Source organism: Pseudorca crassidens, chromosome 1, assembly GCF_039906515.1.
Source record: "Pseudorca crassidens isolate mPseCra1 chromosome 1, mPseCra1.hap1, whole genome shotgun sequence".
Lineage (NCBI taxonomy): Eukaryota > Metazoa > Chordata > Mammalia > Artiodactyla > Delphinidae > Pseudorca > Pseudorca crassidens.
In genome coordinates, this window is record NC_090296.1 from 144,698,128 (window position 1) to 144,708,836 (window position 10,709).

The 10,709-nt window shown below is 48.1% G+C and overlaps 1 long non-coding RNA gene across 1 annotated transcript; it reads right to left on the minus strand.

The window, feature by feature from the left end:
* Positions 1–601: 601 nt before the first annotated feature.
* LOC137202346 (uncharacterized) lies at positions 602–6,846 on the minus strand. Its single transcript, XR_010932557.1, has 3 exons — positions 6,526–6,846; positions 2,741–2,919; positions 602–1,482 (listed from the first exon to the last, which is right to left on the minus strand). It is a non-coding gene; the product is annotated as an uncharacterized lncRNA (long non-coding RNA).
* Between the last annotated feature and the right edge of the window lie 3,863 nt (positions 6,847–10,709).

Below are 10,709 nucleotides of genomic sequence, written 5' to 3' on the forward strand. Positions count from 1 at the left end.
GCACTTTTAAAAAGTATGTATTTTTTTTCTTATTTCCATAGTAATATATATGCTTATTGAGAAAAATTAGAAATTTCAGAAAAGTACAGAAAAGAAAATATCCCTGCAGTCCTCCACTCCGACTTAATGACTATTAATGTTTTTGGTAAGATAAGTTGAGCAGAGGCTACAGGAAGCTGAACTGAGGGAAGCAATAGGAGAATGTATATTTTTATGTTTATACCCTTTTCTACTGTTTGAATTTTCATCAGGAGAATGTCAAAACTAAGTTAAAATAGCAGGGACTTCCCTGGTGGTGCAGTTGTTAAGAATCCGCCTGCCAATGGAGGGGACACGGGTTCGATCCCTGGCCTGGGAAAATCCCACATGCCGCGGAGCAACTAAGCCCGTGTGCCACAACTACTGAGCCTGCGCTCTAGAGCCCACGAGGCACAACTACTGAGCTCATGTACCACAACTACTGACACCCACGCGACTAGATTCCATGCTCTGCAACAAGGGAAGCCACTGCAATGAGAAGCCCACACACCACAACGAAGAGTAGCCCCCACTCACTGCAATTAGAGAAAGCCTGCGCACAGCAACGAAGACCAACGCAGCCAAAAATAAATAAATAAATAAATTTATTAAAATAGCACACAATGCAACACTTCTATACATTGAGATGCAGTGTACATTTTTCTCTAGAAAAATAGTGGTCATAGTGTATCTACAATTTTGAAATCTAAATTTATCACTTCAAGATAACAAGATATCTTGAATGCTTTACCAGAATGTTACGTTTACTTCCTGACTTTTTTTTTTTAAAGCACATTGTAAAATATGCCATCTGTACAAAGGGTAGACAGAAAAGGTAAGTTTCCTAGCTGGTTCCCCACTCCAGAGGCAACCACTGATACCAGTTTCTTTTGTATCTGTCCAGAGACATCCTATGTACATTTTTTCCATGTATCTGTTTTGTTTAACAATGTTAGCACACTATTCACTCTGCTTTGCACCTTACTTTTTTCCCTTTCAAGTGTGTCTTGGAGATAGTCCCATAGCAGCATGCACAGAACAGTCTCATTCTTTTTTAACAGCTGCATTCGATACAATTCTGGACTCCAGTGCATCTCACCAGTACCCTGTCGGTGGACGCTCAGGTTATTGCCACAGATAAGGCTGCCCCGCTATATCTGAGGTTGGAGTTCTAAAGGAGACTTACTAATTCAGAGTATTACACCATTATTTTTAATGGTTTTGTAATATTCCAGAACATAAATGGCCATGACACATTTAACAGTTCCTTATGGTTGAACATTTAAATTGTTGCCATTTTTCACAATGGGCTACCCACGATAGTCCTTGAGGAGCCCACAGTCTGCTGAGGCAGATAGACAAGTGAACAAGCCCGTGTAATAACAATACATTGCATAGCTGCTGTGATGGTGGAGTGTCCAGGAATGGCACAGCACAGCTTGCAGAAGTCAGGGAGGAACCAGGCTGCAAGTGAGAGGAGGGAGGATGTCAGGGCTTTAGGCAGAGGTCCTGAGCTGTGAAGCACTTGGCTGGCTGCTGGAGCTGGGAGTCATTAGGTATGAACAAGAGGTAGTCCTGCCCCTTAAGGGACTCATAGAGGGGTCTTGGATACACTTTCATACCCAGCATTTGGCATAGTGGTCAGTACTTGGTGAATGTTTATGGACAAATGAATAAGTAGAGGATAAAAGGAGAGGAGCTGGCGAAGTGGGCAGAGGCCATGGCTTTGATGGCCAGGCTGAAGGTTTAAACTTTGTCTGGTCAGGGATGGGGTCCCCCTGAAAGCCCTCATATGGGAATGGGAAGAGTCAGATCTGCTCTCATAGAGAGGTTCCTCTGGGAGCCCAGGTGGAATCAGGGTGGCCACATAGACTGCAAACCAGGTGTGGGCGACAGTAGTACTGTTCCCCCATATTCAGTGTCCCTCCCTTCACCGACCCTCCCTGCAGGAGGATTCTACGTCCCAACCCTGGTGAACACAGGCATGGCCATGTGACTTGTTCTGGCCAGGGAAACATGAATGGAAGAGATTTTCCAGGAGCAGCTTTAAGGGATGGTTAGTTTGGGATCTGCCACGTTCTCATTTCTCTCCCTTGGCAATTGTGGGAGTACTGGCTGATATGGAGCTCCCTTCAGCCTGCGTGCCTGAGTGACTATAATGAGTACCTGCAATAGGTATTTAAACACGAGTGAGAAATAAATGATGTGGCTTCAAGCTACTAAGATTTGGGGGGTTGTTTGTTACTGTAGCATAACAGTGCTTATTCTGACTGATACAGAAGGGAACTGGATGGGGTAATTCCCAAGTCCCTTCCAGATGTGCATAACAGGCTGGGATTCTGCCGTGCTGGCTTTTCTGTGGGCCTGTGAGTCTACTTTTGGCTTACCCAGTGATACTCAACCTCAAGTTCTTTTAAATACCTAGACTCATGGCCTTTCTGTTAGACCCACTTTGAGCCCCATAAACTTTTCTCAGGTGGAGAGAAACTTATGGCAGAAGTTTGCAGCGGCTGCTGTCCCTTCTGAGATATGGCTCCTGGGGGCCTTTAAGGGTCAGAAATATCAACAGCCATGTTGGGATCAATAGTAAGAGGAGGGTGTATCCTTGCTCACTAGGATTCTCTCTTTCTGAAGGGGAAACTGAGGCCGTAGTGCTACTTTAACCCAAACCCCTCATGCCATTGTACCCAGAAGCTGCCTTCCCAATAGGGACACATCTCACAGAGCTGAAGGTCCAGAAGAAGGATGTCCATGGACATTGTAGCATCAGGGCTCAGTGAGCTCCCCAAGGATTCAGGTCCTCCATCTCCATCCTTCCTGTTGGCTTTATCCTCAGGAACATTCCCTCTTCTTGATTACAAGGTGGCTGTTGGTAGTCATCAGGGACATGGGATTGCTTTCCTGCAAGTGAGAAGGTGAGGGAAAACGCTCTACCCAATCCATGGACCTGTACTCCTCACCAGGGCAGATGGCACTGACTGGCTCAGACCAGCTGTTCCCAATCCCATCAGGTCTAGTGCCCCCTTTCCATAACAAATATTACTATCCTAATGAAATCTGTAGAAAATAGAACCCACTAACAAATATAATTGCAAAAATATCAATGCAATGCCCTAACTGTAAAGGAAAAACAAAAGGAAATGTATAATGAAATAATATGTATTTCAAGATATATCCTCAGTATTTATCAGGTTTTTTAAAAAAATTAATTAAGTTATTTATTTTTGGCTGTGTTGGGTCTTTGTTTCTGTGAGAGGGCTTTCTCTAGTTGCGGAGAGCAGAGGCCACTCTTCATCGCGGTGCGCGGGCCTCTCACTGTCGTGGCCTCTCTTGTTGTAGAGCACAAGCTCCAGGCGCGCAGGCTCAGTAGTTGTGGCTCACGGGCCTAGTTGCTCCGCGGCATGTGGGATCTTCCCAGACCAGGGCTCGAACCCGTGTCCCCTGCATTGGCAGGCAGATTCTCAACCACTGCGCCACCAGGGAAGCCCCAGGCATTCTTGATTCTAGAGTATTCTAGAAGACATGATGAAACAATCAGGTGCCTTCACCTGCACAGACCTCCATGAGTATGGCAGTGATGTATGCAGGCAGATACAGATGGATTGTTTTGGTGACTAAAATGCCACTGCTATGTGACTGTGTTGAAATGGTAACTCTTGGAAGATTCTAAACAACACAGAACATAAGCTTCCTCAATGTACACAGTGGTGGTTGTGCTATGGTGTATATTCGATATATATATTAAAGCTGTGCCAAAAAAACTTTCTGTTAACATGTAAAGTGAGATTAGATCCTAGGCTCAGATTTTTCACCTATGTCTCTGTCCCATGGGACATTTGAAAGTCATGTGGGATTCAGGCCAAAGCTTTGTTCTGTGGAACTTTCAGGGATTCTAGCCCCCACCCCTGCTCACCAAATATTCACAGTGCCCCCATCATCATGACAACCAAAAATGTCTCACAGAAATGTAAATGCCCCTAGGGATACTGCTGCCCTTCTGGAAAACCTCTGGTTGGTCCAATCAGAAATGATTTGTTGGGGGAATTCCCTGGTGGTCCAGTGGTTAGGACTTGTTGCTCTCACTGCCAGGGGCCCAGGTTTGATCCCTGGTCAGGGAACTAAGATGCCACATGCCGCACAATGAGGCCAAACAAACAGAACAGAACAAAATAAAACAAAAACAGGAGGCAGAAAGACAAGGTAGGCTGGTCCTGCGCCCACTGAGACAGAATGAGTCCTCTCTCCCTGACTTTTTCCAGAACACTCAGATTTGTCCAACTCTTCCTACCATACAGAATCCCTTTCCTGCTACTATCTCAATGGACCTTGCCTCCTGTGGGTTACTTGGCTTTTTAAAAACTAACTTGTAGGAGTTTCCCTGGTGGCGCAGTGGTTGAGAACCCGCCTGCCGGTGCAGGGGACACGGGTCCGTGCCCCGGTCCGGGAAGATCCCACATGCTGTGGAATGGCTGGGCCCGTGAGCCATGACCGCTGAGCCTGCGTGTCCGGAGCCTGTGATCCGCAGAGGGAGAGGCCACAACAGTGAGAGGCCCGCGTACTGCAAAAAAAAAAAAAACCAAAAAAACCCAAAACTCATTTGTAATATATTATAGATACTATTCCTCTTTTTATTTACATTGTTGACATGTTTTCCAATTGTCACTTTACTTTTAACTTCATATGAGGTATTTTTTGCTTGATGTAAGTGTTTAACTTTTATGTAATCAAATCTGGAAATCCATTTCCTTGTGTACACCAGGACTGTGAGGCTGGATGAACTGGAGGTTTTCATGAGCTGACAGGAAGGAGGCCTGCTGGGATGAGGAAACCATGCTACAGAAAGGCCAGCTCACCAGCCTGTGACACAGGCAAATGTCCAGAGGCCTAGACCAAACCTCCCCTCCTCTCCTCTCCCCAGGAGGTGCAGCCATTTTCAGGGCCTGGGATGCGGAGTTCTTCCTGAATCCTACCAGTAATACTTTGGGAGCGATGAATGACTGACAGTTCTGTCTGGGGAAGGCTGAGGGGTCCCTGAAGGTCATCTCCTGGCTTTGGGAGTGGGCGTGCAGGGCAACAGTGGAGCCAAGTGGAGGCCACCGAGGGCTGGGAGGCAGAGGAGGTGGGGTGAGTTTCAGTGCTGCAGCTAACTGGCTGTGTGGCCTTGGAGCAGCCCCTGCCCCTCTCTGGGCTCAGCTTCCTCTTCTGTCCAAGAAGGGGGTTGACGACCACGGTCTCAAGGTTTCCTTTCACTGCAGATATTCCACCACTGCTTCTCCATGTACCCCTCCCTTGAAAGAGCCTCACTGTGGGAGCTGCCTCGTCCTGCCCCTGCTCACACTCCTCATCTTGGGCAGGAGGGGGCCTTTGTGTGAGGATGTCTAGGAGTATCCATAGCCCTAGAAATTTGCTCCTGGCCCAAGATGTGACTTCCCTGGTGCCTGGCTTCAGCCCTGGAGGTACAGAATGGAGGCAGGTCCTACAGGGCTCCCATTGGGCATCCCTTCCCCCCCACATATCAAACCTATTAACACGAATGCACACTGAACATAATTTACTCTATGAGGTACGTGGCAATTGACTTATAGGCACCAGTTCCGTTCTGTAGATATCTGATTAAACATGTGTTCATTTGGTTGTTGCAGTTTTCTTTTAAAAAGCAACACTTTTGTTTTCATGCCCCTTATATTTTTGTAGCCACAGAAAAGCTGATAAGCTGAACCCTGTGCCTGTTGCCAGGCTGGAGACCCCTAGCCCTGTGCTTGCTCCTAACCCCCAGCCCCCCAGCCTCCCAGCCTGGCCCAGGCCCCCTCCATCACTCCTCAGTCTTCTGCAGTTCTCCCTGCTTCCAGTCTCTGTCTCTCCAACTCGCCCTACTCAACACAGCCAAAGTGATCTTAATTTCTTTTCTTTTTGAAAAATATTTATTTATTTGGTTGCACCGGGTCTTAGTTGTGGCACACAGGCTCTTTTAGTTGCAGTACGTGGGATCTAGTTCCCTGACCAGGGGTCAAACCCGGGGCCCCCTGCATTGCCAGTGCAAGTCTTAACCACTGGGCCACCAGGGAAGTCCCTCTTTTTCTTTTTTTAATTATAAATACAATTTTCAATTTAATAATTTTTGTTTAGTTTATTTTTCAGCAAGGTGATTCATTCACATGGCTCAAAATTCAACACGAACAAAATATACACAGTGAAGTTTTCCCTCCCACCCCTGTGCCCAGCCCCCAGTCCTATCCCCAGAGGAAACTACTGTCTATCACTGCTGTATATCTTCTGAAAAATTCTGTGAATACTCAGGAGTGTATGCATACATATTCTTTATTTTTGCTGCCCCCCCCTTTTTTTTTACACAAATGACAGCAGGATACTTTTCTAAGTGCACCTCCAACCGGACCTTTGTGTGGCTTCCTAGTGTCCCGCATCGCAAAGCCCAAACTGTCTAGGCTGGGACTAAAGGCAGTCCGCAACCAGCCCCTCTTCTGACCGCTCCCCAGCGTCCTTGCTCACCTCCAGGCCTGTGCACACCTCTGCCTCCGCTCGGAGCACCCTTATACTGCTCCTGGCTCCTCCTGCTCTTCTTCAGGCCTCAGCTTGCCTGGCTCTGCACGCTGCTCTGGCAGTGTCCCTCCTGCCTATGTGCGCATTCAGCGCCCGCCACGGGCCACTGCCACTCTCTGCTTCCTTGTGTCTCCCCCGCCAGGCTGTGCGATGTTCGGGGACAAGAGCCTGTACCTTACGCATCTGGAATCCCCAGATCCGGACCCGGTGCCTGGCACAGAGAGGGAGCTCCCTCCGCAAATATCGCCCAGTGGGTTCGGAACGGGCTGACAGGCGGGGATCGCTCTGCTACAACGGCACCTCGTGGTAGGCCTCGGAAGTGCAGCAGGAAGGGGACACTGGGGCTAGGGGCGGGGGCTCCAAGACTCCAGATGTCCCCTGAGGTCCGAGTCGGAGACGGTCTCCCGCCCATCCACTCTAGACCCCACCTTGCCCAACGGCGCCCAACCTAGGCAGAGCCCAGTGGGCGGGTGACACGCCCGCCTTTCCATCACCGGGACTGCCCTCGGCTAAGGAGATTTGCCTATCATTGGCTTTGGGCACTTAGACAGAGAGAGAGAGACAGAGAGACAGAGAGACAGAGAGAAAGAGAGAGAGAGAGAGAGAGAGAGAGAGAGAGCGCGCGAGGGAGGGAGGGAGGGAGGAGCGTGTGTGTGTGTGATGCACTTGTGCATTTCAGGGCGTAGTTAGCATGTACCCTTAGCCAATACTTAACACCACTCCTATAAGACCAAATTTTATCAGTAACAATCATGAAATGAATAACAATAAATAAACGGCAGGCAGCCAAAATTTTCTTTTACTGAATTTTGTATATAAACTTATGCCATTTCAAAAACAAATAAAATTAAAAATACAATAATCATTATAGTACAAAAAGGGGAAAAATGGATACATACTTTTAAATTACATTATTTTTAAAAGGGGGGAATATATATCTACATAATGGTCTATCTCAGTAATGAATACAATTACATTAGAATTAAATCAGAATAAAAGACTAACTAGTTAAAAAGAAGAAACTTAATTTATAAACAAACTGTTCAAATTCAGTAAAATATTTCCTGTGTAATCTAAAATGTACACTTTCCTAACAAAACTATTATGGCCTCACAACTCACACCCTAATTCACTGTTTTAAATGTTAAATACAAATAAAACTAAGCAATTCAAGTCCTGTTTCTACAATTTCACCATCACAGAGCTAGGGCTAGGCGACACAAACTGCACCTGAAAACACTCAGTTGATTCCAAACACCAGAACTGGATAAGGGGCCAGCTGCATGGAGCTGCAAGTTATTGGGATTAACTTCCATGTAGAACACAGGGTTAATTAAAGGATAAGTAATAAAAAATGTGCTGACTTGAAGCCTACATATTTATTATTAAAGCCAACAGGTTAAGACACAAAAGGACACATGTTATATGATTCCACTTATATGAGAAACCTAGAATAGGTAATTCATAGAAACGGAAAGTAGAAAGAGGTTACCAGGGGCTGGGGAAGGGGGATTGGAAGTTATTGTTTAATGGGTACAAGGTTTCTGATTGGGATGATGAAAGAGTTCTGGAAATAGTGGTGATGGTTATACAACATCGTGAATGCACTCAACGCCATTGAACTGTATGCTTAAAAGTGGTTAAAATAGTCACAATAAAAAATAGAAAAAATGATTATTTTTATGTTATGTATATTTTACCACAATAAAAATCATCTGAAACAACCCAACAGGTTAGAATTAACAAAATAATTTGGGGAGGGGGAGAGGAATATCTTATCACTGACGTGGTTAAAGGCCAGTGCAAGGCGGGGGGGGGGGGGGAGGGGGGGGAAGCAGACTGAAGGCGTGTTTTACTACGGTTTTCAAGTTCTCTACAGACAAGGTACTTGCCTGACCCCAGGCTGGATCCCTTGGGACAACTTTGTTGTGTTTATCTTCGTGGGTCCAAGGTGTGTTTGTCCCTCTTTTGTGTCTGAGTCTGTGAAGCGTTTGTCTTTGGGTTTCTAATGTGTGTGTGTGTCTCTCTCTTTATGTCTTTTTGTGTGTATATTTGCGTGTCTGTCTACAGTGAGATGATCAGGCACCCATTACAGTGCCTATGATGAGGATCCAACAACTGTTATCTGCTGTGTTTGTGGGTTCTCGTCTTTGTGTCTCCATGGTTCTGATGGTGGTGGGGTTTTGGTGTCTCTGTGTACAAGTTTCTATGTGTGTGTATGGTGTGTGGGGTAGGTACATGGTGACTGTCTCCATCTCTACTCCTCCTCTCTGGCCTGTGTGTGGGGTGCCACAGTGGATGGGCTCATAGGGAGGGCTGCTGCTGCCCCCAAATTTCTGGCTTAGGGTTCCCCCAGAGCTGCACTGGTGGGAGAGGGCACCCCATAGCCTGGCTTTCCCAAAAGCCACACCAAAAAGTCTCTGACATTTTGCCTGAGACGGTCTTCCTAGTGACTCCCAGTCCTTCTAAAGTCCCAGCTAGCCCTGCACTTGCTCATCCACGGACCCCCAAATTGGGCAGTAAGGAGCGGACAGCAAACAACCCTGGCAGTGGGCAAACCCTCTTGAGGTCACCTCGGTCCACCCCTTTCACAGAGCTAGGGGCATGAGTCCTTAGGGCAAGTGGCCCAGGAGCCACATGGGACTCCAATCCTGGGTCTGGAGACCCGATGCATGCCCCTCCCCTGGGCCCATCAGTCACCCCTCTGGGCCTGAGTTCCACTACCTTCAAAGTAGGCACAGTAACTCCAGCTGGAATCTCTCCCTCCTTCCAAACACAGCCCTAAGCAGGCTTCATTGCAAGCCCCTTTCAAGGCTAACAGGATGAGCCTTGTGAAAGGTCTTCAGAGCAGTTGATGAATAGGTACGGGGTGGGTGGGGGCCGGAGGCAGTGAGCCAGGCAGGCTGGGAATCCTGTAGCTTCAGAGTCAGGAGGGAGCGGACCCGACTCACAAAGCGTGGGGGGCACACTTCCCTTTCCAACTCTGAGGTTCCCAAGCGGGGGGGTAGCGGGAAGCCTCTGCTTCCTGAACAAAGGTTAGTCCCCCTTGCCGCTGATGCTCTTTTGGGAGGCTTGGCTTTGGCCAGCAGGGAAGAAAGGCTCCTTCTCTCTGGGTCGTGGCAGGCCTGGCACAGGACTGCCTGGGAAACAGAGTCCAGTGTCTGGCTCCAATGGGCATTCAGAAGCTCAGGGCCTGGCAGGCTCTGCCAGCTACCAGAAAAAAGGGGCATTGTCCCTTCCTCACCGGAGCCAACGGGTCTTTCCTCCCCTGCTCTTGGGGGCCCAGTGGACTCCCTGCTCCCAGGGTATGCTGGAACCCAGGGGTGGCCACCGTCAGACACCAAGACCCAGTTCTGAGGGAAGAGGGCTTGGGGTATGGGCTGGGACTCCTGGTTCTCATTCAAGTGCTCGAGTGTGGGGAGAAAGAGTTCTGGATTCAGAACCACCCTCTGAGCTACAAGATGGCCTGACTTGGGGCTGAGGGTGTGTGGGCACCAAGCAGCCGGGACACAGGGCCCCTCAGATGCTTCCGGGGTCCCAGTTCCCATCTGTGTGGTCTGGCACAGCTCTGAAATTCTCCCTACAGACTCCCAAGCTAGCAAGAAGCTACCGAAATCCTTCACGAATCCAGAGCTTTGAGAAGGGCAGCTCTACCTGCACTCCTGAGTTTAGGAAACCTGCGCGCAGATCAGGGAGATGCGGAAGCATCAACCGGACAGCTTGTGTGGATCCCGTGCCCACGGTGGAGACAGCTTTACTGGAAGCTCTGCCTTCGGGGAGTAAGAAAAGCTGATGAAGAATGACACTTCCGTCCTTTCATCCACTAAAAAACAGGTGGCGGGACTTCCCTGGCGGTCCACTGGTTAAGACTCCACGCTTCCAATGCAGGGGGTGCAGGTTTGATCCCTGGTCGGGGAACTAAGATCCCACAAGCCGCGCAGCGCAGCAAAACCAACCAACCAACCAACCAACCAACAAAAGTAGGTGTGTGGACTGGACCCTGGAACAAAGGACATTAGTGGAAAAACTGGTGAAATCCAAATAAGTCTGGAGTTTATATCATCGTATTGTAGAAACGTTAACTTCCTAGTTTTGAAAAATGTACCATGGTTGTATAACGCGTTAATGTTTGG